General features: G+C 45.7%; 6 non-coding genes across 6 annotated transcripts; all 6 read right to left on the bottom strand.

Annotated features, from left to right (window-relative positions):
- Window positions 1–1,209: 1,209 nt before the first annotated feature.
- On the bottom strand, window positions 1,210–1,282 carry trnat-cgu (transfer RNA threonine (anticodon CGU)). The gene has a single exon. It is a non-coding gene; the product is annotated as a tRNA-Thr (tRNA).
- Window positions 1,283–3,025: 1,743 nt separating this feature from the next.
- trnaa-ugc (transfer RNA alanine (anticodon UGC)) lies at window positions 3,026–3,098 on the bottom strand. Its single transcript has one exon. It is a non-coding gene; the product is annotated as a tRNA-Ala (tRNA).
- Window positions 3,099–5,733: 2,635 nt separating this feature from the next.
- On the bottom strand, window positions 5,734–5,806 carry trnaa-ugc (transfer RNA alanine (anticodon UGC)). Its single transcript has one exon. It is a non-coding gene; the product is annotated as a tRNA-Ala (tRNA).
- A 3,551-nt stretch (window positions 5,807–9,357) lies between these two features.
- On the bottom strand, window positions 9,358–9,430 carry trnaa-cgc (transfer RNA alanine (anticodon CGC)). The gene has a single exon. It is a non-coding gene; the product is annotated as a tRNA-Ala (tRNA).
- Window positions 9,431–17,521: 8,091 nt separating this feature from the next.
- trnaa-cgc (transfer RNA alanine (anticodon CGC)) lies at window positions 17,522–17,594 on the bottom strand. The gene has a single exon. It is a non-coding gene; the product is annotated as a tRNA-Ala (tRNA).
- Window positions 17,595–22,057: 4,463 nt separating this feature from the next.
- Window positions 22,058–22,130, bottom strand: trnaa-cgc (transfer RNA alanine (anticodon CGC)). Its single transcript has one exon. It is a non-coding gene; the product is annotated as a tRNA-Ala (tRNA).
- Between the last annotated feature and the right edge of the window lie 1,179 nt (window positions 22,131–23,309).

Here is a 23,309-nt window from a genome sequence, read left to right as displayed (position 1 = left end):
GTGGGCAATTCAAGAAATAAAGCCAAGCAAACTGAAAGGAATCTGTGATAGCTCACCTTCGGAGCTCATCAGAGGAGCATATCAGCAGAAAAGCAGTGCGCAGTTAGTTGATTTGGTCATTGTTGCAAACAGTGCCAAGGTTGTGGGTTTAATCCAAATAGTGGCTATTTTCACAGATGTGCTGCTTTGAATGTGGCGAAAGAAATTTGATCTTGACTTGGCTGAAAGTGCAGATGATTTGGCTGGTTTGCAAGATGACAAGAATGTTTTTCTCTGTAAAATGCAAGCAAGCTGGCGGCTTTGGAGAACGTGGGCATTGATCCCACTACCTCTTACATGCAAAGCAAGCGCTCTACCACTTGAGCTAATTCCCCTGCCACATTTGAGAGTTTGACCAACTAACTACCGCAAGCTCCCCAAACTGCCCTTCCTGGCCTGCTCGTTGCTCTCTGGAACCATGCCTGAGTTTCCATTGGTTGGTTGGTTGTTTATTTTCAAGTGAGCGACTGCCCAGAAGCAGACTTTTGTTCTGGGGGAGTGTATTCTGAGTCCCATTTGCATGAATACCAGGTGGTAAGCTTCACGGGTTTTGCCCCTAAAACAACCCAATCTCCTCACATGGAGTCCCTGGCATGCTTCTCACACTTTTGGGGCATGCCTCAGGAAGCATTTGTTGCTTCATTGTTCAATGAGAGCAGTTGGCTGGAAGGTGGTGAAAAGTGCCTTTTCACGACAGCAGCTTGCTTTTCACCACCAGCTTTAAGAATACAAGGAGGTAAGCATCATATTTTCAGTTTGTAAAAGCTGTTTCAGCTGACTTTGCACTCGAGCGAGAGTTAGAATTTCATAGTGGATGGTGGGAGTATGACAAGCCTGTTGAAAAATGTGAGTTGGAGATTCTGAGGTCAGTGGGCAATTCAAGAAATAAAGCCAAGCAAACTGAAAGGATTCTGTGATAGCTCACCTTCGGAGCTCATCAGAAGAGCATATCAGCAGAAAAGCAGTGTGCAGTTAGTTGATTTGGTCATTGTTGCAAACAGTGCCAAGGTTGTGGGTTTAATCCAAATAGTGGCTATTTTCACAGATGTGCTGCTTTGAATGTGGCGAAAGAAATTTGATCTTGACTTGGCTGAAAGTGCAGATGATTTGGCTGGTTTGCAAGATGACAATAATGTTTTTCTCTGTAAAATGCAAGTTAGCTGGCGGCTTTGGAGAATGTGGGCATCGATCCCACTACCTCTTACATACGAAGCAAGCGCTCTACCACTTGAGCTAATTCCCCTGCTGTGTTTGAGCGTTTGACCAACTAACTACCGCAAGCTCCCCAAACTGCCCTTCCTGGCCTGCTCGTTGCTCTCTGGAACCATGCCTGAGTTTCCATTGGTTGGTTGGTTGTTTATTTTCAAGTGAGCGACTGCCCAGAAGCAGACTTTTGTTCTGGGGGAGTGTATTCTGAGTCCCATTTGCATGAATACCAGGTGGTAAGCTTCACGGGTTTTGCCCCTAAAACAACCCAATCTCCTCACATGGAGTCCCTGGCATGCTTCTCACACTTTTGGGGCATGCCTCAGGAAGCATTTGTTGCTTCATTGTTCAATGAGAGCAGTTGGCTGGAAGGTGGTGAAAAGTGCCTTTTCACGACAGCAGCTTGCTTTTCACCACCAGCTTTAAGAATACAAGGAGGTAAGCATCATATTTTCAGTTTGTAAAAGCTGTCTCAGCTGACTTTGCACTCGAGCAAGAGTTAGAATTTCATAGTGGATGGTGGGACTATGACAAGCCTGTTGAAAAATGTGAGTTGCAGATTCTGAGGTCAGTGGGCAATTCAAGAAATAAAGCCAAGCAAACTGAAAGGAATCTGTGATAGCTCACCTTCGGAGCTCATCAGAGGAGCATATCAGCAGAAAAGCAGTGCGCAGTTAGTTGATTTGGTCATTGTTGCAAACAGTGCCAAGGTTGTGGGTTTAATCCAAATAGTGGCTGTTTTCACAGATGTGCTGCTTTGAATGTGGCGAAAGAAATTTGATCTTGACTTGGCTGAAAGTGCAGATGATTTGGCTGGTTTGCAAGATGACAAAAATGTTTTTCTCTGTAAAATGCAAGTTAGCTGGCGGCTTTGGAGAATGTGGGCATACATCCCATTACCTCTTACATGCTAAGCAAGCGCTCTACCACTTGAGCTAATTCCCCTGCTGTGTTTGAGCGTTTGACCAACTAACTACCGCAAGCTCGCCAAACTGCCCTTCCTGGCCTGCTCGTTGCTCTCTGGAACCATGCCTGAGTTTCCGTTGGTTGGTTGGTTGTTTATTTTCAAGTGAGCGACTGCCCAGAAGCAGACTTTTGTTCTGGGGGAGTGTATTCTGAGTCCCATTTGCATGAATACCAGGTGGTAAGCTTCACGGGTTTTCCCCCTAACACAACCCAATCTCCTCACATGGAGTCCCTGGCATGCTTCTCACACTTTTGGGGCATGCCTCAGGAAGCATTTGTTGCTTCATTGTTCAATGAGAGCAGTTGGCTGGAAGGTGGTGAAAAGTGCCTTTTCACGACAGCAGCTTGCTTTTCACCAGCAGCTTTAAGAATACAAGCAGGTAAGCATCATATTTTCAGTTGGTAAAAGCTGTCTCAGCTGACTTTGCACTCGAGCGAGAATTAGAATTTCATAGTGGATGGTGGGACTATGACAAGCCTGTTGAAAAATGTGAGTTGGAGATTCTGAGGTCAGTGGGCAATTCAAGAAATAAAGCCAAGCAAACTGAAAGGAATCTGTGATAGCTCACCTTCGGAGCTCATCAGAGGAGCATATCAGCAGAAAAGCAGTGCGCAGTTAGTTGATTTGGTCATTGTTGCAAACAGTGCCAAGGTTGTGGGTTTAATCCAAATAGTGGCTGTTTTCACAAATGTGCTGCTTTGAATGTGGCGAAAGAAATTTGATCTTGACTTGGCTGAAAGTGCAGATGATTTGGCTGGTTTGCAAGATGACAAGAATGTTTTTCTCTGTAAAATGCAAGTTAGCTGGCGGCTTTGGAGAATGTGGGCATCGATCCCACTACCTCTTACATGCAAAGCAAGCGCTCTACCACTTGAGCTAATTCCCCTGCTGTGTTTGAGCGTTTGACCAACTAACTACCGCAAGCTCCCCAAACTGCCCTTCCTGGCCTGCTCGTTGCTCTCTGGAACCATGCCTGAGTTTCCATTGGTTGTTTATTTTCAAGTGAGCGACTGCCCAGAAGCAGACTTTTGTTCTGGGGGAGTGTATTCTGACTCCCATTTGCATGAATACCAGGTGGTAAGCTTCACGGGTTTTGCCCCTAAAACAACCCAATCTCCTCACATGGAGTCCCTGGCATGCTTCTCACACTTTTGGGGCATGCCTCAGGAAGCATTTGTTGCTTCATTGTTCAATGAGAGCAGTTGGCTGGAAGGTGGTGAAAAGTGCCTTTTCACGACAGCAGCTTGCTTTTCACCAGCAGCTTTAAGAATACAAGCAGGTAAGCATCATATTTTCAGTTTGTAAAAGCTGTCTCAGCTGACTTTGCACTCGAGCGAGAGTTAGAATTTCATAGTGGATGGTGGGACTATGACAAGCCTGTTGAAAAATGTGAGTTGGAGATTCTGAGGTCAGTGGGCAATTCAAGAAATAAAGCCAAGCAAACTGAAAGGAATCTGTGATAGCTCACCTTCGGAGCTCATCAGAGGAGCATATCAGCAGAAAAGCAGTGCGCAGTTAGTTGATTTGGTCATTGTTGCAAACAGTGCCAAGGTTGTGGGTTTAATCCAAATAGTGGCTATTTTCACAGATGTGCTGCTTTGAATGTGGCGAAAGAAATTTGATCTTGACTTGGCTGAAAGTGCAGATGATTTGGCTGGTTTGCAAGATGACAAGAATGTTTTTCTCTATAAAATGCAAGTAAGCTGGCGGCTTTGGAGAACGTGGGCATCGATCCCACTACCTCTTACATGCAAAGCAAGCGCTCTACCACTTGAGCTAATTCCCCTGCTGTGTTTGAGCGTTTGACCAACTAACTACCGCAAGCTCCCCAAACTGCCCTTCCTGGCCTGCTCGTTGCTCTCTGGAACCATGCCTGAGTTTCCATTGGTTGTTTATTTTCAAGTGAGCGACTGCCCAGAAGCAGACTTTTGTTCTGGGGGAGTGTATTCTGACTCCCATTTGCATGAATACCAGGTGGTAAGCTTCACGGGTTTTGCCCCTAAAACAACCCAATCTCCTCACATGGAGTCCCTGGCATGCTTCTCACACTTTTGGGGCATGCCTCAGGAAGCATTTGTTGCTTCATTGTTCAATGAGAGCAGTTGGCTGGAAGGTGGTGAAAAGTGCCTTTTCACGACAGCAGCTTGCTTTTCACCAGCAGCTTTAAGAATACAAGCAGGTAAGCATCATATTTTCAGTTTGTAAAAGCTGTCTCAGCTGACTTTGCACTCGAGCGAGAGTTAGAATTTCATAGTGGATGGTGGGACTATGACAAGCCTGTTGAAAAATGTGAGTTGGAGATTCTGAGGTCAGTGGGCAATTCAAGAAATAAAGCCAAGCAAACTGAAAGGAATCTGTGATAGCTCACCTTCGGAGCTCATCAGAGGAGCATATCAGCAGAAAAGCAGTGCGCAGTTAGTTGATTTGGTCATTGTTGCAAACAGTGCCAAGGTTGTGGGTTTAATCCAAATAGTGGCTGTTTTCACAGATGTGCTGCTTTGAATGTGGTGAAAGAAATTTGATCTTGACTTGGCTGAAAGTGCAGATGATTTGGCTGGTTTGCAAGATGACAAGAATGTTTTTCTCTGTAAAATGCAAGTTAGCTGGCGGCTTTGGGGAATGTGGGCATACATCCCATTACCTCTTACATGCTAAGCAAGCGCTCTACCACTTGAGCTAATTCCCCTGCTGTGTTTGAGCGTTTGACCAACTAACTACCGCAAGCTCCCCAAACTGCCCTTCCTGGCCTGCTCGTTGCTCTCTGGAACCATGCCTGAGTTTCCGTTGGTTGGTTGGTTGTTTATTTTCAAGTGAGCGACTGCCCAGAAGCAGACTTTTGTTCTGGGGGAGTGTATTCTGAGTCCCATTTGCATGAATACCAGGTGGTAAGCTTCACGGGTTTTCCCCCTAACACAACCCAATCTCCTCACATGGAGTCCCTGGCATGCTTCTCACACTTTTGGGGCATGCCTCAGGAAGCATTTGTTGCTTCATTGTTCAATGAGAGCAGTTGGCTGGAAGGTGGTGAAAAGTGCCTTTTCACGACAGCAGCTTGCTTTTCACCAGCAGCTTTAAGAATACAAGCAGGTAAGCATCATATTTTCAGTTGGTAAAAGCTGTCTCAGCTGACTTTGCACTCGAGCGAGAATTAGAATTTCATAGTGGATGGTGGGACTATGACAAGCCTGTTGAAAAATGTGAGTTGGAGATTCTGAGGTCAGTGGGCAATTCAAGAAATAAAGCCAAGCAAACTGAAAGGAATCTGTGATAGCTCACCTTCGGAGCTCATCAGAGGAGCATATCAGCAGAAAAGCAGTGCGCAGTTAGTTGATTTGGTCATTGTTGCAAACAGTGCCAAGGTTGTGGGTTTAATCCAAATAGTGGCTATTTTCACAGATGTGCTGCTTTGAATGTGGCGAAAGAAATTTGATCTTGACTTGGCTGAAAGTGCAGATGATTTGGCTGGTTTGCAAGATGACAAGAATGTTTTTCTCTGTAAAATGCAAGTAAGCTGGTGGCTTTGGAGAATGTGGGCATCGATCCCACTACCTCTTACATGCAAAGCAAGCGCTCTACCACTTGAGCTAATTCCCCTGCTGTGTTTGAGCGTTTGACCAACTAACTACCGCAAGCTCCCCAAACTGCCCTTCCTGGCCTGCTCGTTGCTCTCTGGAACCATGCCTGAGTTTCCATTGGTTGTTTATTTTCAAGTGAGCGACTGCCCAGAAGCAGACTTTTGTTCTGGGGGAGTGTATTCTGACTCCCATTTGCATGAATACCAGGTGGTAAGCTTCACGGGTTTTGCCCCTAAAACAACCCAATCTCCTCACATGGAGTCCCTGGCATGCTTCTCACACTTTTGGGGCATGCCTCAGGAAGCATTTGTTGCTTCATTGTTCAATGAGAGCAGTTGGCTGGAAGGTGGTGAAAAGTGCCTTTTCACGACAGCAGCTTGCTTTTCACCAGCAGCTTTAAGAATACAAGCAGGTAAGCATCATATTTTCAGTTTGTAAAAGCTGTCTCAGCTGACTTTGCACTCGAGCGAGAGTTAGAATTTCATAGTGGATGGTGGGACTATGACAAGCCTGTTGAAAAATGTGAGTTGGAGATTCTGAGGTCAGTGGGCAATTCAAGAAATAAAGCCAAGCAAACTGAAAGGAATCTGTGATAGCTCACCTTCGGAGCTCATCAGAGGAACATATCAGCAGAAAAGCAGTGCGCAGTTAGTTGATTTGGTCATTGTTGCAAACAGTGCCAAGGTTGTGGGTTTAATCCAAATAGTGGCTGTTTTCACAGATGTGCTGCTTTGAATGTGGCGAAAGAAATTTGATCTTGACTTGGCTGAAAGTGCAGATGATTTGGCTGGTTTGCAAGATGACAAGAATGTTTTTCTCTGTAAAATGCAAGTTAGCTGGCGGCTTTGGGGAATGTGGGCATACATCCCATTACCTCTTACATGCTAAGCAAGCGCTCTACCACTTGAGCTAATTCCCCTGCTGTGTTTGAGCGTTTGACCAACTAACTACCGCAAGCTCCCCAAACTGCCCTTCCTGGCCTGCTCGTTGCTCTCTGGAACCATGCCTGAGTTTCCGTTGGTTGGTTGGTTGTTTATTTTCAAGTGAGCGACTGCCCAGAAGCAGACTTTTGTTCTGGGGGAGTGTATTCTGAGTCCCATTTGCATGAATACCAGGTGGTAAGCTTCACGGGTTTTCCCCCTAACACAACCCAATCTCCTCACATGGAGTCCCTGGCATGCTTCTCACACTTTTGGGGCATGCCTCAGGAAGCATTTGTTGCTTCATTGTTCAATGAGAGCAGTTGGCTGGAAGGTGGTGAAAAGTGCCTTTTCACGACAGCAGCTTGCTTTTCACCAGCAGCTTTAAGAATACAAGCAGGTAAGCATCATATTTTCAGTTTGTAAAAGCTGTCTCAGCTGACTTTGCACTCGAGCGAGAGTTAGAATTTCATAGTGGATGGTGGGAGTATGACAAGCCTGTTGAAAAATGTGAGTTGGAGATTCTGAGGTCAGTGGGCAATTCAAGAAATAAAGCCAAGCAAACTGAAAGGAATCTGTGATAGCTCACCTTCGGAGCTCATCAGAGGAGCATATCAGCAGAAAAGCAGTGCGCAGTTAGTTGATTTGGTCATTGTTGCAAACAGTGCCAAGGTTGTGGGTTTAATCCAAATAGTGGCTATTTTCACAGATGTGCTGCTTTGAATGTGGCGAAAGAAATTTGATCTTGACTTGGCTGAAAGTGCAGATGATTTGGCTGGTTTGCAAGATGACAAGAATGTTTTTCTCTGTAAAATGCAAATAAGCTGGCGGCTTTGGAGAACGTGGGCATTGATCCCACTACCTCTTACATGCAAAGCAAGCGCTCTACCACTTGAGCTAATTCCCCTGCCACATTTGAGAGTTTGACCAACTAACTACCGCAAGCTCCCCAAACTGCCCTTCCTGGCCTGCTCGTTGCTCTCTGGAACCATGCCTGAGTTTCCATTGGTTGGTTGGTTGTTTATTTTCAAGTGAGCGACTGCCCAGAAGCAGACTTTTGTTCTGGGGGAGTGTATTCTGAGTCCCATTTGCATGAATACCAGGTGGTAAGCTTCACGGGTTTTCCCCCTAACACAACCCAATCTCCTCACATGGAGTCCCTGGCATGCTTCTCACACTTTTGGGGCATGCCTCAGGAAGCATTTGTTGCTTCATTGTTCAATGAGAGCAGTTGGCTGGAAGGTGGTGAAAAGTGCCTTTTCACGACAGCAGCTTGCTTTTCACCAGCAGCTTTAAGAATACAAGCAGGTAAGCATCATATTTTCAGTTTGTAAAAGCTGTCTCAGCTGACTTTGCACTCGAGCGAGAGTTAGAATTTCATAGTGGATGGTGGGAGTATGACAAGCCTGTTGAAAAATGTGAGTTGGAGATTCTGAGGTCAGTGGGCAATTCAAGAAATAAAGCCAAGCAAACTGAAAGGAATCTGTGATAGCTCACCTTCGGAGCTCATCAGAGGAGCATATCAGCAGAAAAGCAGTGCGCAGTTAGTTGATTTGGTCATTGTTGCAAACAGTGCCAAGGTTGTGGGTTTAATCCAAATAGTGGCTATTTTCACAGATGTGCTGCTTTGAATGTGGCGAAAGAAATTTGATCTTGACTTGGCTGAAAGTGCAGATGATTTGGCTGGTTTGCAAGATGACAAGAATGTTTTTCTCTGTAAAATGCAAGTAAGCTGGCGGCTTTGGAGAACGTGGGCATTGATCCCACTACCTCTTACATGCAAAGCAAGCGCTCTACCACTTGAGCTAATTCCCCTGCCCCAGTTGAGAGTTTGACCAACTAACTACCGCAAGCTCCCCAAACTGCCCTTCCTGGCCTGCTCGTTGCTCTCTGGAACCATGCCTGAGTTTCCATTGGTTGGTTGGTTGTTTATTTTCAAGTGAGCGACTGCCCAGAAGCAGACTTTTGTTCTGGGGGAGTGTATTCTGAGTCCCATTTGCATGAATACCAGGTGGTAAGCTTCACGGGTTTTGCCCCTAAAACAACCCAATCTCCTCACATGGAGTCCCTGGCATGCTTCTCACACTTTTGGGGCATGCCTCAGGAAGCATTTGTTGCTTCATTGTTCAATGAGAGCAGTTGGCTGGAAGGTGGTGAAAAGTGCCTTTTCACGACAGCAGCTTGCTTTTCACCACCAGCTTTAAGAATACAAGGAGGTAAGCATCATATTTTCAGTTGGTAAAAGCTGTCTCAGCTGACTTTGCACTCGAGCGAGAGTTAGAATTTCATAGTGGATGGTGGGACTATGACAAGCCTGTTGAAAAATGTGAGTTGGAGATTCTGAGGTCAGTGGGCAATTCAAGAAATAAAGCCAAGCAAACTGAAAGGAATCTGTGATAGCTCACCTTCGGAGCTCATCAGAAGAGCATATCAGCAGAAAAGCAGTGTGCAGTTAGTTGATTTGGTCATTGTTGCAAACAGTGCCAAGGTTGTGGGTTTAATCCAAATAGTGGCTATTTTCACAGATGTGCTGCTTTGAATGTGGCGAAAGAAATTTGATCTTGACTTGGCTGAAAGTGCAGATGATTTGGCTGGTTTGCAAGATGACAAGAATGTTTTTCTCTGTAAAATGCAAGTTAGCTGGCGGCTTTGGAGAATGTGGGCATCGATCCCACTACCTCTTACATGCGAAGCAAGCGCTCTACCACTTGAGCTAATTCCCCTGCTGTGTTTGAGCGTTTGACCAACTAACTACCGCAAGCTCCCCAAACTGCCCTTCCTGGCCTGCTCGTTGCTCTCTGGAACCATGCCTGAGTTTCCATTGGTTGGTTGGTTGTTTATTTTCAAGTGAGCGACTGCCCAGAAGCAGACTTTTGTTCTGGGGGAGTGTATTCTGAGTCCCATTTGCATGAATACCAGGTGGTAAGCTTCACGGGTTTTGCCCCTAAAACAACCCAATCTCCTCACATGGAGTCCCTGGCATGCTTCTCACACTTTTGGGGCATGCCTCAGGAAGCATTTGTTGCTTCATTGTTCAATGAGATCAGTTGGCTGGAAGGTGGTGAAAAGTGCCTTTTCACGACAGCAGCTTGCTTTTCACCACCAGCTTTAAGAATACAAGGAGGTAAGCATCATATTTTCAGTTTGTAAAAGCTGTCTCAGCTGACTTTGCACTCGAGCAAGAGTTAGAATTTCATAGTGGATGGTGGGACTATGACAAGCCTGTTGAAAAATGTGAGTTGCAGATTCTGAGGTCAGTGGGCAATTCAAGAAATAAAGCCAAGCAAACTGAAAGGAAACTGTGATAGCTCACCTTCGGAGCTCATCAGAGGAGCATATCAGCAGAAAAGCAGTGCGCAGTTAGTTGATTTGGTCATTGTTGCAAACAGTGCCAACGTTGTGGGTTTAATCCAAATAGTGGCTGTTTTCACAGATGTGCTGCTTTGAATGTGGCGAAAGAAATTTGATCTTGACTTGGCTGAAAGTGCAGATGATTTGGCTGGTTTGCAAGATGACAAAAATATTTTTCTCTGTAAAATGCAAGTTAGCTGGCGGCTTTGGAGAATGTGGGCATACATCCCATTACCTCTTACATGCTAAGCAAGCGCTCTACCACTTGAGCTAATTCCCCTGCTGTGTTTGAGCGTTTGACCAACTAACTACCGCAAGCTCCCCAAACTGCCCTTCCTGGCCTGCTCGTTGCTCTCTGGAACCATGCCTGAGTTTCCATTGGTTGTTTATTTTCAAGTGAGCGACTGCCCAGAAGCAGACTTTTGTTCTGGGGGAGTGTATTCTGACTCCCATTTGCATGAATACCAGGTGGTAAGCTTCACGGGTTTTGCCCCTAAAACAACCCAATCTCCTCACATGGAGTCCCTGGCATGCTTCTCACACTTTTGGGGCATGCCTCAGGAAGCATTTGTTGCTTCATTGTTCAATGAGAGCAGTTGGCTGGAAGGTGGTGAAAAGTGCCTTTTCACGACAGCAGCTTGCTTTTCACCAGCAGCTTTAAGAATACAAGCAGGTAAGCATCATATTTTCAGTTTGTAAAAGCTGTCTCAGCTGACTTTGCACTCGAGCGAGAGTTAGAATTTCATAGTGGATGGTGGGAGTATGACAAGCCTGTTGAAAAATGTGAGTTGGAGATTCTGAGGTCAGTGGGCAATTCAAGAAATAAAGCCAAGCAAACTGAAAGGAATCTGTGATAGCTCACCTTCAGAGCTCATCAGAGGAGCATATCAGCAGAAAAGCAGTGCGCAGTTAGTTGATTTGGTCATTGTTGCAAACAGTGCCAAGGTTGTGGGTTTAATCCAAATAGTGGCTGTTTTCACAGATGTGCTGCTTTGAATGTGGCGAAAGAAATTTGATCTTGACTTGGCTGAAAGTGCAGATGATTTGGCTGGTTTGCAAGATGACAAGAATGTTTTTCTCTGTAAAATGCAAGTTAGCTGGCGGCTTTGGGGAATGTGGGCATACATCCCATTACCTCTTACATGCTAAGCAAGCGCTCTACCACTTGAGCTAATTCCCCTGCTGTGTTTGAGCGTTTGACCAACTAACTACCGCAAGCTCCCCAAACTGCCCTTCCTGGCCTGCTCGTTGCTCTCTGGAACCATGCCTGAGTTTCCATTGGTTGGTTGATTGTTTATTTTCAAGTGAGCGACTGCCCAGAAGCAGACTTTTGTTCTGGGGGAGTGTATTCTGAGTCCCATTTGCATGAATACCAGGTGGTAAGCTTCACGGGTTTTGCCCCTAAAACAACCCAATCTCCTCACATGGAGTCCCTGGCATGCTTCTCACACTTTTGGGGCATGCCTCAGGAAGCATTTGTTGCTTCATTGTTCAATGAGAGCAGTTGGCTGGAAGGTGGTGAAAAGTGCCTTTTCACGACAGCAGCTTGCTTTTCACCAGCAGCTTTAAGAATACAAGCAGGTAAGCATCATATTTTCAGTTTGTAAAAGCTGTCTCAGCTGACTTTGCACTCGAGCGAGAGTTAGAATTTCATAGTGGATGGTGGGAGTATGACAAGCCTGTTGAAAAATGTGAGTTGGAGATTCTGAGGTCAGTGGGCAATTCAAGAAATAAAGCCAAGCAAACTGAAAGGAATCTGTGATAGCTCACCTTCGGAGCTCATCAGAGGAGCATATCAGCAGAAAAGCAGTGCGCAGTTAGTTGATTTGGTCATTGTTGCAAACAGTGCCAAGGTTGTGGGTTTAATCCAAATAGTGGCTATTTTCACAGATGTGCTGCTTTGAATGTGGCGAAAGAAATTTGATCTTGACTTGGCTGAAAGTGCAGATGATTTGGCTGGTTTGCAAGATGACAAGAATGTTTTTCTCTGTAAAATGCAAGTAAGCTGGCAGCTTTGGAGAACGTGGGCATTGATCCCACTACCTCTTACATGCAAAGCAAGCGCTCTACCACTTGAGCTAATTCCCCTGCCACATTTGAGAGTTTGACCAACTAACTACCGCAAGCTCCCCAAACTGCCCTTCCTGGCCTGCTCGTTGCTCTCTGGAACCATGCCTGAGTTTCCGTTGGCTGGTTGGTTGTTTATTTTCAAGTGAGCGACTGCCCAGAAGCAGACTTTTGTTCTGGGGGAGTGTATTCTGAGTCCCATTTGCATGAATACCAGGTGGTAAGCTTCACGGGTTTTCCCCCTAACACAACCCAATCTCCTCACATGGAGTCCCTGGCATGCTTCTCACACTTTTGGGGCATGCCTCAGGAAGCATTTGTTGCTTCATTGTTCAATGAGAGCAGTTGGCTGGAAGGTGGTGAAAAGTGCCTTTTCACGACAGCAGCTTGCTTTTCACCAGCAGCTTTAAGAATACAAGCAGGTAAGCATCATATTTTCAGTTGGTAAAAGCTGTCTCAGCTGACTTTGCACTCGAGCGAGAATTAGAATTTCATAGTGGATGGTGGGACTATGACAAGCCTGTTGAAAAATGTGAGTTGGAGATTCTGAGGTCAGTGGGCAATTCAAGAAATAAAGCCAAGCAAACTGAAAGGAATCTGTGATAGCTCACCTTCGGAGCTCATCAGAGGAGCATATCAGCAGAAAAGCAGTGCGCAGTTAGTTGATTTGGTCATTGTTGCAAACAGTGCCAAGGTTGTGGGTTTAATCCAAATAGTGGCTGTTTTCACAGATGTGCTGCTTTGAATGTGGCGAAAGAAATTTGATCTTGACTTGGCTGAAAGTGCAGATGATTTGGCTGGTTTGCAAGATGACAAGAATGTTTTTCTCTGTAAAATGCAAGTTAGCTGGCGGCTTTGGGGAATGTGGGCATACATCCCATTACCTCTTACATGCTAAGCAAGCGCTCTACCACTTGAGCTAATTCCCCTGCTGTGTTTGAGCGTTTGACCAACTAACTACCGCAAGCTCCCCAAACTGCCCTTCCTGGCCTGCTCGTTGCTCTCTGGAACCATGCCTGAGTTTCCGTTGGCTGGTTGGTTGTTTATTTTCAAGTGAGCGACTGCCCAGAAGCAGACTTTTGTTCTGGGGGAGTGTATTCTGAGTCCCATTTGCATGAATACCAGGTGGTAAGCTTCACGGGTTTTCCCCCTAACACAACCCAATCTCCTCACATGGAGTCCCTGGCATGCTTCTCACACTTTTGGGGCATGCCTCAGGAAGCATTTGTTGCTTCATTGTTCAATGAGAGCAGTTGGCTGGAAGGTGGTGAAAAGTGCCTTTTCACGACAGCAGCTTGCTTTTCACCAGCAGCTTTAAGAATACAAGCAGGTAAGCATCATATTTTCAGTTGGTAAAAGCTGTCTCAGCTGACTTTGCACTCGAGCGAGAATTAGAATTTCATAGTGGATGGTGGGACTATGACAAGCCTGTTGAAAAATGTGAGTTGGAGATTCTGAGGTCAGTGGGCAATTCAAGAAATAAAGCCAAGCAAACTGAAAGGAATCTGTGATAGCTCACCTTCGGAGCTCATCAGAGGAGCATATCAGCAGAAAAGCAGTGCGCAGTTAGTTGATTTGGTCATTGTTGCAAACAGTGCCAAGGTTGTGGGTTTAATCCAAATAGTGGCTGTTTTCACAGATGTGCTGCTTTGAATGTGGCGAAAGAAATTTGATCTTGACTTGGCTGAAAGTGCAGATGATTTGGCTGGTTTGCAAGATGACAAGAATGTTTTTCTCTGTAAAATGCAAGTTAGCTGGCGGCTTTGGGGAATGTGGGCATACATCCCATTACCTCTTACATGCTAAGCAAGCGCTCTACCACTTGAGCTAATTCCCCTGCTGTGTTTGAGCGTTTGACCAACTAACTACCGCAAGCTCCCCAAACTGCCCTTCCTGGCCTGCTCGTTGCTCTCTGGAACCATGCCTGAGTTTCCGTTGGTTGGTTGGTTGTTTATTTTCAAGTGAGCGACTGCCCAGAAGCAGACTTTTGTTCTGGGGGAGTGTATTCTGACTCCCATTTGCATGAATACCAGGTGGTAAGCTTCACGGGTTTTGCCCCTAAAACAACCCAATCTCCTCACATGGAGTCCCTGGCATGCTTCTCACACTTTTGGGGCATGCCTCAGGAAGCATTTGTTGCTTCATTGTTCAATGAGAGCAGTTGGCTGGAAGGTGGTGAAAAGTGCCTTTTCACGACAGCAGCTTGCTTTTCACCAGCAGCTTTAAGAATACAAGCAGGTAAGCATCATATTTTCAGTTTGTAAAAGCTGTCTCAGCTGACTTTGCACTCGAGCGAGAGTTAGAATTTCATAGTGGATGGTGGGAGTATGACAAGCCTGTTGAAAAATGTGAGTTGGAGATTCTGAGGTCAGTGGGCAATTCAAGAAATAAAGCCAAGCAAACTGAAAGGAATCTGTGATAGCTCACCTTCGGAGCTCATCAGAGGAGCATATCAGCAGAAAAGCAGTGCGCAGTTAGTTGATTTGGTCATTGTTGCAAACAGTGCCAAGGTTGTGGGTTTAATCCAAATAGTGGCTATTTTCACAGATGTGCTGCTTTGAATGTGGCGAAAGAAATTTGATCTTGACTTGGCTGAAAGTGCAGATGATTTGGCTGGTTTGCAAGATGACAAGAATGTTTTTCTCTGTAAAATGCAAGTAAGCTGGCGGCTTTGGAGAACGTGGGCATTGATCCCACTACCTCTTACATGCAAAGCAAGCGCTCTACCACTTGAGCTAATTCCCCTGCTGTGTTTGAGCGTTTGACCAACTAACTACCGCAAGCTCCCCAAACTGCCCTTCCTGGCCTGCTCGTTGCTCTCTGGAACCATGCCTGAGTTTCCGTTGGCTGGTTGGTTGTTTATTTTCAAGTGAGCGACTGCCCAGAAGCAGACTTTTGTTCTGGGGGAGTGTATTCTGAGTCCCATTTGCATGAATACCAGGTGGTAAGCTTCACGGGTTTTCCCCCTAACACAACCCAATCTCCTCACATGGAGTCCCTGGCATGCTTCTCACACTTTTGGGGCATGCCTCAGGAAGCATTTGTTGCTTCATTGTTCAATGAGAGCAGTTGGCTGGAAGGTGGTGAAAAGTGCCTTTTCACGACAGCAGCTTGCTTTTCACCAGCAGCTTTAAGAATACAAGCAGGTAAGCATCATATTTTCAGTTGGTAAAAGCTGTCTCAGCTGACTTTGCACTCGAGCGAGAATTAGAATTTCATAGTGGATGGTGGGACTATGACAAGCCTGTTGAAAAATGTGAGTTGGAGATTCTGAGGTCAGTGGGCAATTCAAGAAATAAAGCCAAGCAAACTGAAAGGAATCTGTGATAGCTCACCTTCGGAGCTCATCAGAGGAGCATATCAGCAGAAAAGCAGTGCGCAGTTAGTTGATTTGGTCATTGTTGCAAACAGTGCCAAGGTTGTGGGTTTAATCCAAATAGTGGCTGTTTTCACAGATGTGCTGCTTTGAATGTGGCGAAAGAAATTTGATCTTGACTTGGCTGAAAGTGCAGATGATTTGGCTGGTTTGCAAGATGACAAGAATGTTTTTCTCTGTAAAATGCAAGTTAGCTGGCGGCTTTGGGGAATGTGGGCATACATCCCATTACCTCTTACATGCTAAGCAAGCGCTCTACCACTTGAGCTAATTCCCCTGCTGTGTTTGAGCGTTTGACCAACTAACTACCGCAAGCTCCCCAAACTGCCCTTCCTGGCCTGCTCGTTGCTCTCTGGAACCATGCCTGAGTTTCCGTTGGCTGGTTGGTTGTTTATTTTCAAGTGAGCGACTGCCCAGAAGCAGACTTTTGTTCTGGGGGAGTGTATTCTGAGTCCCATTTGCATGAATACCAGGTGGTAAGCTTCACGGGTTTTCCCCCTAACACAACCCAATCTCCTCACATGGAGTCCCTGGCATGCTTCTCACACTTTTGGGGCATGCCTCAGGAAGCATTTGTTGCTTCATTGTTCAATGAGAGCAGTTGGCTGGAAGGTGGTGAAAAGTGCCTTTTCACGACAGCAGCTTGCTTTTCACCAGCAGCTTTAAGAATACAAGCAGGTAAGCATCATATTTTCAGTTTGTAAAAGCTGTCTCAGCTGACTTTGCACTCGAGCGAGAGTTAGAATTTCATAGTGGATGGTGGGAGTATGACAAGCCTGTTGAAAAATGTGAGTTGGAGATTCTGAGGTCAGTGGGCAATTCAAGAAATAAAGCCAAGCAAACTGAAAGGAATCTGTGATAGCTCACCTTCGGAGCTCATCAGAGGAGCATATCAGCAGAAAAGCAGTGCGCAGTTAGTTGATTTGGTCATTGTTGCAAACAGTGCCAAGGTTGTGGGTTTAATCCAAATAGTGGCTATTTTCACAGATGTGCTGCTTTGAATGTGGCGAAAGAAATTTGATCTTGACTTGGCTGAAAGTGCAGATGATTTGGCTGGTTTGCAAGATGACAAGAATGTTTTTCTCTGTAAAATGCAAGTAAGCTGGCGGCTTTGGAGAACGTGGGCATTGATCCCACTACCTCTTACATGCAAAGCAAGCGCTCTACCACTTGAGCTAATTCCCCTGCCACAGTTGAGAGTTTGACCAACTAACTACCGCAAGCTCCCCAAACTGCCCTTCCTGGCCTGCTCGTTGCTCTCTGGAACCATGCCTGAGTTTCCATTGGTTGGTTGGTTGTTTATTTTCAAGTGAGCGACTGCCCAGAAGCAGACTTTTGTTCTGGGGGAGTGTATTCTGAGTCCCATTTGCATGAATACCAGGTGGTAAGCTTCACGGGTTTTGCCCCTAAAACAACCCAATCTCCTCACATGGAGTCCCTGGCATGCTTCTCACACTTTTGGGGCATGCCTCAGGAAGCATTTGTTGCTTCATTGTTCAATGAGAGCAGTTGGCTGGAAGGTGGTGAAAAGTGCCTTTTCACGACAGCAGCTTGCTTTTCACCACCAGCTTTAAGAATACAAGGAGGTAAGCATCATATTTTCAGTTGGTAAAAGCTGTCTCAGCTGACTTTGCACTCGAGCGAGAGTTAGAATTTCATAGTGGATGGTGGGACTATGACAAGCCTGTTGAAAAATGTGAGTTGGAGATTCTGAGGTCAGTGGGCAATTCAAGAAATAAAGCCAAGCAAACTGAAAGGAATCTGTGATAGCTCACCTTCGGAGCTCATCAGAAGAGCATATCAGCAGAAAAGCAGTGTGCAGTTAGTTGATTTGGTCATTGTTGCAAACAGTGCCAAGGTTGTGGGTTTAATCCAAATAGTGGCTATTTTCACAGATGTGCTGCTTTGAATGTGGCGAAAGAAATTTGATCTTGACTTGGCTGAAAGTGCAGATGATTTGGCTGGTTTGCAAGATGACAAGAATGTTTTTCTCTGTAAAATGCAAGTTAGCTGGCGGCTTTGGAGAATGTGGGCATCGATCCCACTACCTCTTACATGCGAAGCAAGCGCTCTACCACTTGAGCTAATTCCCCTGCTGTGTTTGAGCGTTTGACCAACTAACTACCGCAAGCTCCCCAAACTGCCCTTCCTGGCCTGCTCGTTGCTCTCTGGAACCATGCCTGAGTTTCCATTGGTTGGTTGGTTGTTTATTTTCAAGTGAGCGACTGCCCAGAAGCAGACTTTTGTTCTGGGGGAGTGTATTCTGAGTCCCATTTGCATGAATACCAGGTGGTAAGCTTCACGGGTTTTGCCCCTAAAACAACCCAATCTCCTCACATGGAGTCCCTGGCATGCTTCTCACACTTTTGGGGCATGCCTCAGGAAGCATTTGTTGCTTCATTGTTCAATGAGATCAGTTGGCTGGAAGGTGGTGAAAAGTGCCTTTTCACGACAGCAGCTTGCTTTTCACCACCAGCTTTAAGAATACAAGGAGGTAAGCATCATATTTTCAGTTTGTAAAAGCTGTCTCAGCTGACTTTGCACTCGAGCAAGAGTTAGAATTTCATAGTGGATGGTGGGACTATGACAAGCCTGTTGAAAAATGTGAGTTGCAGATTCTGAGGTCAGTAGGCAATTCAAGAAATAAAGCCAAGCAAACTGAAAGGAATCTGTGATAGCTCACCTTCGGAGCTCATCAGAGGAGCATATCAGCAGAAAAGCAGTGCGCAGTTAGTTGATTTGGTCATTGTTGCAAACAGTGCCAAGGTTGTGGGTTTAATCCAAATAGTGGCTGTTTTCACAGATGTGCTGCTTTGAATGTGGCGAAAGAAATTTGATCTTGACTTGGCTGAAAGTGCAGATGATTTGGCTGGTTTGCAAGATGACAAAAATGTTTTTCTCTGTAAAATGCAAGTTAGCTGGCGGCTTTGGAGAATGTGGGCATACATCCCATTACCTCTTACATGCTAAGCAAGCGCTCTACCACTTGAGCTAATTCCCCTGCTGTGTTTGAGCGTTTGACCAACTAACTACCGCAAGCTCCCCAAACTGCCCTTCCTGGCCTGCTCGTTGCTCTCTGGAACCATGCCTGAGTTTCCGTTGGTTGGTTGGTTGTTTATTTTCAAGTGAGCGACTGCCCAGAAGCAGACTTTTGTTCTGGGGGAGTGTATTCTGAGTCCCATTTGCATGAATACCAGGTGGTAAGCTTCACGGGTTTTCCCCCTAACACAACCCAATCTCCTCACATGGAGTCCCTGGCATGCTTCTCACACTTTTGGGGCATGCCTCAGGAAGCATTTGTTGCTTCATTGTTCAATGAGAGCAGTTGGCTGGAAGGTGGTGAAAAGTGCCTTTTCACGACAGCAGCTTGCTTTTCACCAGCAGCTTTAAGAATACAAGCAGGTAAGCATCATATTTTCAGTTGGTAAAAGCTGTCTCAGCTGACTTTGCACTCGAGCGAGAATTAGAATTTCATAGTGGATGGTGGGACTATGACAAGCCTGTTGAAAAATGTGAGTTGGAGATTCTGAGGTCAGTGGGCAATTCAAGAAATAAAGCCAAGCAAACTGAAAGGAATCTGTGATAGCTCACCTTCGGAGCTCATCAGAGGAGCATATCAGCAGAAAAGCAGTGCGCAGTTAGTTGATTTGGTCATTGTTGCAAACAGTGCCAAGGTTGTGGGTTTAATCCAAATAGTGGCTGTTTTCACAGATGTGCTGCTTTGAATGTGGCGAAAGAAATTTGATCTTGACTTGGCTGAAAGTGCAGATGATTTGGCTGGTTTGCAAGATGACAAGAATGTTTTTCTCTGTAAAATGCAAGTTAGCTGGCGGCTTTGGGGAATGTGGGCATACATCCCATTACCTCTTACATGCTAAGCAAGCGCTCTACCACTTGAGCTAATTCCCCTGCTGTGTTTGAGCGTTTGACCAACTAACTACCGCAAGCTCCCCAAACTGCCCTTCCTGGCCTGCTCGTTGCTCTCTGGAACCATGCCTGAGTTTCCGTTGGTTGGTTGGTTGGTTGTTTATTTTCAAGTGAGCGACTGCCCAGAAGCAGACTTTTGTTCTGGGGGAGTGTATTCTGAGTCCCATTTGCATGAATACCAGGTGGTAAGCTTCACGGGTTTTCCCCCTAACACAACCCAATCTCCTCACATGGAGTCCCTGGCATGCTTCTCACACTTTTGGGGCATGCCTCAGGAAGCATTTGTTGCTTCATTGTTCAATGAGAGCAGTTGGCTGGAAGGTGGTGAAAAGTGCCTTTTCACGACAGCAGCTTGCTTTTCACCAGCAGCTTTAAGAATACAAGCAGGTAAGCATCATATTTTCAGTTGGTAAAAGCTGTCTCAGCTGACTTTGCACTCGAGCGAGAATTAGAATTTCATAGTGGATGGTGGGACTATGACAAGCCTGTTGAAAAATGTGAGTTGGAGATTCTGAGGTCAGTGGGCAATTCAAGAAATAAAGCCAAGCAAACTGAAAGGAATCTGTGATAGCTCACCTTCGGAGCTCATCAGAGGAGCATATCAGCAGAAAAGCAGTGCGCAGTTAGTTGATTTGGTCATTGTTGCAAACAGTGCCAAGGTTGTGGGTTTAATCCAAATAGTGGCTGTTTTCACAAATGTGCTGCTTTGAATGTGGCGAAAGAAATTTGATCTTGACTTGGCTGAAAGTGCAGATGATTTGGCTGGTTTGCAAGATGACAAGAATGTTTTTCTCTGTAAAATGCAAGTTAACTGGCGGCTTTGGAGAATGTGGGCATCGATCCCACTACCTCTTACATGCAAAGCAAGTGCTCTACCACTTGAGCTAATTCCCCTGCTGTGTTTGAGCGTTTGACCAACTAACTACCGCAAGCTCCCCAAACTGCCCTTCCTGGCCTGCTCGTTGCTCTCTGGAACCATGCCTGAGTTTCCATTGGTTGTTTATTTTCAAGTGAGCGACTGCCCAGAAGCAGACTTTTGTTCTGGGGGAGTGTATTCTGAGTCCCATTTGCATGAATACCAGGTGGTAAGCTTCACGGGTTTTGCCCCTAAAACAACCCAATCTCCTCACATGGAGTCCCTGGCATGCTTCTCACACTTTTGGGGCATGCCTCAGGAAGCATTTGTTGCTTCATTGTTCAATGAGAGCAGTTGGCTGGAAGGTGGTGAAAAGTGCCTTTTCACGACAGCAGCTTGCTTTTCACCAGCAGCTTTAAGAATACAAGCAGGTAAGCATCATATTTTCAGTTTGTAAAAGCTGTCTCAGCTGACTTTGCACTCGAGCGAGAGTTAGAATTTCATAGTGGATGGTGGGAGTATGACAAGCCTGTTGAAAAATGTGAGTTGGAGATTCTGAGGTCAGTGGGCAATTCAAGAAATAAAGCCAAGCAAACTGAAAGGAATCTGTGATAGCTCACCTTCGGAGCTCATCAGAGGAGCATATCAGCAGAAAAGCAGTGCGCAGTTAGTTGATTTGGTCATTGTTGCAAACAGTGCCAAGGTTGTGGGTTTAATCCAAATAGTGGCTATTTTCACAGATGTGCTGCTTTGAATGTGGCGAAAGAAATTTGATCTTGACTTGGCTGAAAGTGCAGATGATTTGGCTGGTTTGCAAGATGACAAGAATGTTTTTCTCTGTAAAATGCAAGTAAGCTGGCGGCTTTGGAGAACGTGGGCATTGATCCCACTACCTCTTACATGCAAAGCAAGCGCTCTACCACTTGAGCTAATTCCCCTGCCCCAGTTGAGAGTTTGACCAACTAACTACCGCAAGCTCCCCAAACTGCCCTTCCTGGCCTGCTCGTTGCTCTCTGGAACCATGCCTGAGTTTCCATTGGTTGGTTGGTTGTTTATTTTCAAGTGAGCGACTGCCCAGAAGCAGACTTTTGTTCTGGGGGAGTGTATTCTGAGTCCCATTTGCATGAATACCAGGTGGTAAGCTTCACGGGTTTTGCCCCTAAAACAACCCAATCTCCTCACATGGAGTCCCTGGCATGCTTCTCACACTTTTGGGGCATGCCTCAGGAAGCATTTGTTGCTTCATTGTTCAATGAGAGCAGTTGGCTGGAAGGTGGTGAAAAGTGCCTTTTCACGACAGCAGCTTGCTTTTCACCACCAGCTTTAAGAATACAAGGAGGTAAGCATCATATTTTCAGTTGGTAAAAGCTGTCTCAGCTGACTTTGCACTCGAGCGAGAGTTAGAATTTCATAGTGGATGGTGGGACTATGACAAGCCTGTTGAAAAATGTGAGTTGGAGATTCTGAGGTCAGTGGGCAATTCAAGAAATAAAGCCAAGCAAACTGAAAGGAATCTGTGATAGCTCACCTTCGGAGCTCATCAGAAGAGCATATCAGCAGAAAAGCAGTGTGCAGTTAGTTGATTTGGTCATTGTTGCAAACAGTGCCAAGGTTGTGGGTTTAATCCAAATAGTGGCTATTTTCACAGATGTGCTGCTTTGAATGTGGCGAAAGAAATTTGATCTTGACTTGGCTGAAAGTGCAGATGATTTGGCTGGTTTGCAAGATGACAAGAATGTTTTTCTCTGTAAAATGCAAGTTAGCTGGCGGCTTTGGAGAATGTGGGCATCGATCCCACTACCTCTTACATGCGAAGCAAGCGCTCTACCACTTGAGCTAATTCCCCTGCTGTGTTTGAGCGTTTGACCAACTAACTACCGCAAGCTCCCCAAACTGCCCTTCCTGGCCTGCTCGTTGCTCTCTGGAACCATGCCTGAGTTTCCATTGGTTGGTTGGTTGTTTATTTTCAAGTGAGCGACTGCCCAGAAGCAGACTTTTGTTCTGGGGGAGTGTATTCTGAGTCCCATTTGCATGAATACCAGGTGGTAAGCTTCACGGGTTTTGCCCCTAAAACAACCCAATCTCCTCACATGGAGTCCCTGGCATGCTTCTCACACTTTTGGGGCATGCCTCAGGAAGCATTTGTTGCTTCATTGTTCAATGAGATCAGTTGGCTGGAAGGTGGTGAAAAGTGCCTTTTCACGACAGCAGCTTGCTTTTCACCACCAGCTTTAAGAATACAAGGAGGTAAGCATCATATTTTCAGTTTGTAAAAGCTGTCTCAGCTGACTTTGCACTCGAGCAAGAGTTAGAATTTCATAGTGGATGGTGGGACTATGACAAGCCTGTTGAAAAATGTGAGTTGCAGATTCTGAGGTCAGTGGGCAATTCAAGAAATAAAGCCAAGCAAACTGAAAGGAATCTGTGATAGCTCACCTTCGGAGCTCATCAGAGGAGCATATCAGCAGAAAAGCAGTGCGCAGTTAGTTGATTTGGTCATTGTTGCAAACAGTGCCAAGGTTGTGGGTTTAATCCAAATAGTGGCTGTTTTCACAGATGTGCTGCTTTGAATGTGGCGAAAGAAATTTGATCTTGACTTGGCTGAAAGTGCAGATGATTTGGCTGGTTTGCAAGATGACAAAAATGTTTTTCTCTGTAAAATGCAAGTTAGCTGGCGGCTTTGGAGAATGTGGGCATACATCCCATTACCTCTTACATGCTAAGCAAGCGCTCTACCACTTGAGCTAATTCCCCTGCTGTGTTTGAGCGTTTGACCAACTAACTACCGCAAGCTCCCCAAACTGCCCTTCCTGGCCTGCTCGTTGCTCTCTGGAACCATGCCTGAGTTTCCGTTGGTTGGTTGGTTGTTTATTTTCAAGTGAGCGACTGCCCAGAAGCAGACTTTTGTTCTGGGGGAGTGTATTCTGAGTCCCATTTGCATGAATACCAGGTGGTAAGCTTCACGGGTTTTCCCCCTAACACAACCCAATCTCCTCACATGGAGTCCCTGGCATGCTTCTCACAC

The sequence above is a fragment of the Neoarius graeffei genome, chromosome 1, assembly GCF_027579695.1.
Source record: "Neoarius graeffei isolate fNeoGra1 chromosome 1, fNeoGra1.pri, whole genome shotgun sequence".
Lineage (NCBI taxonomy): Eukaryota > Metazoa > Chordata > Actinopteri > Siluriformes > Ariidae > Neoarius > Neoarius graeffei.
This window is presented reverse-complemented; position numbering and strand designations above follow the sequence as displayed.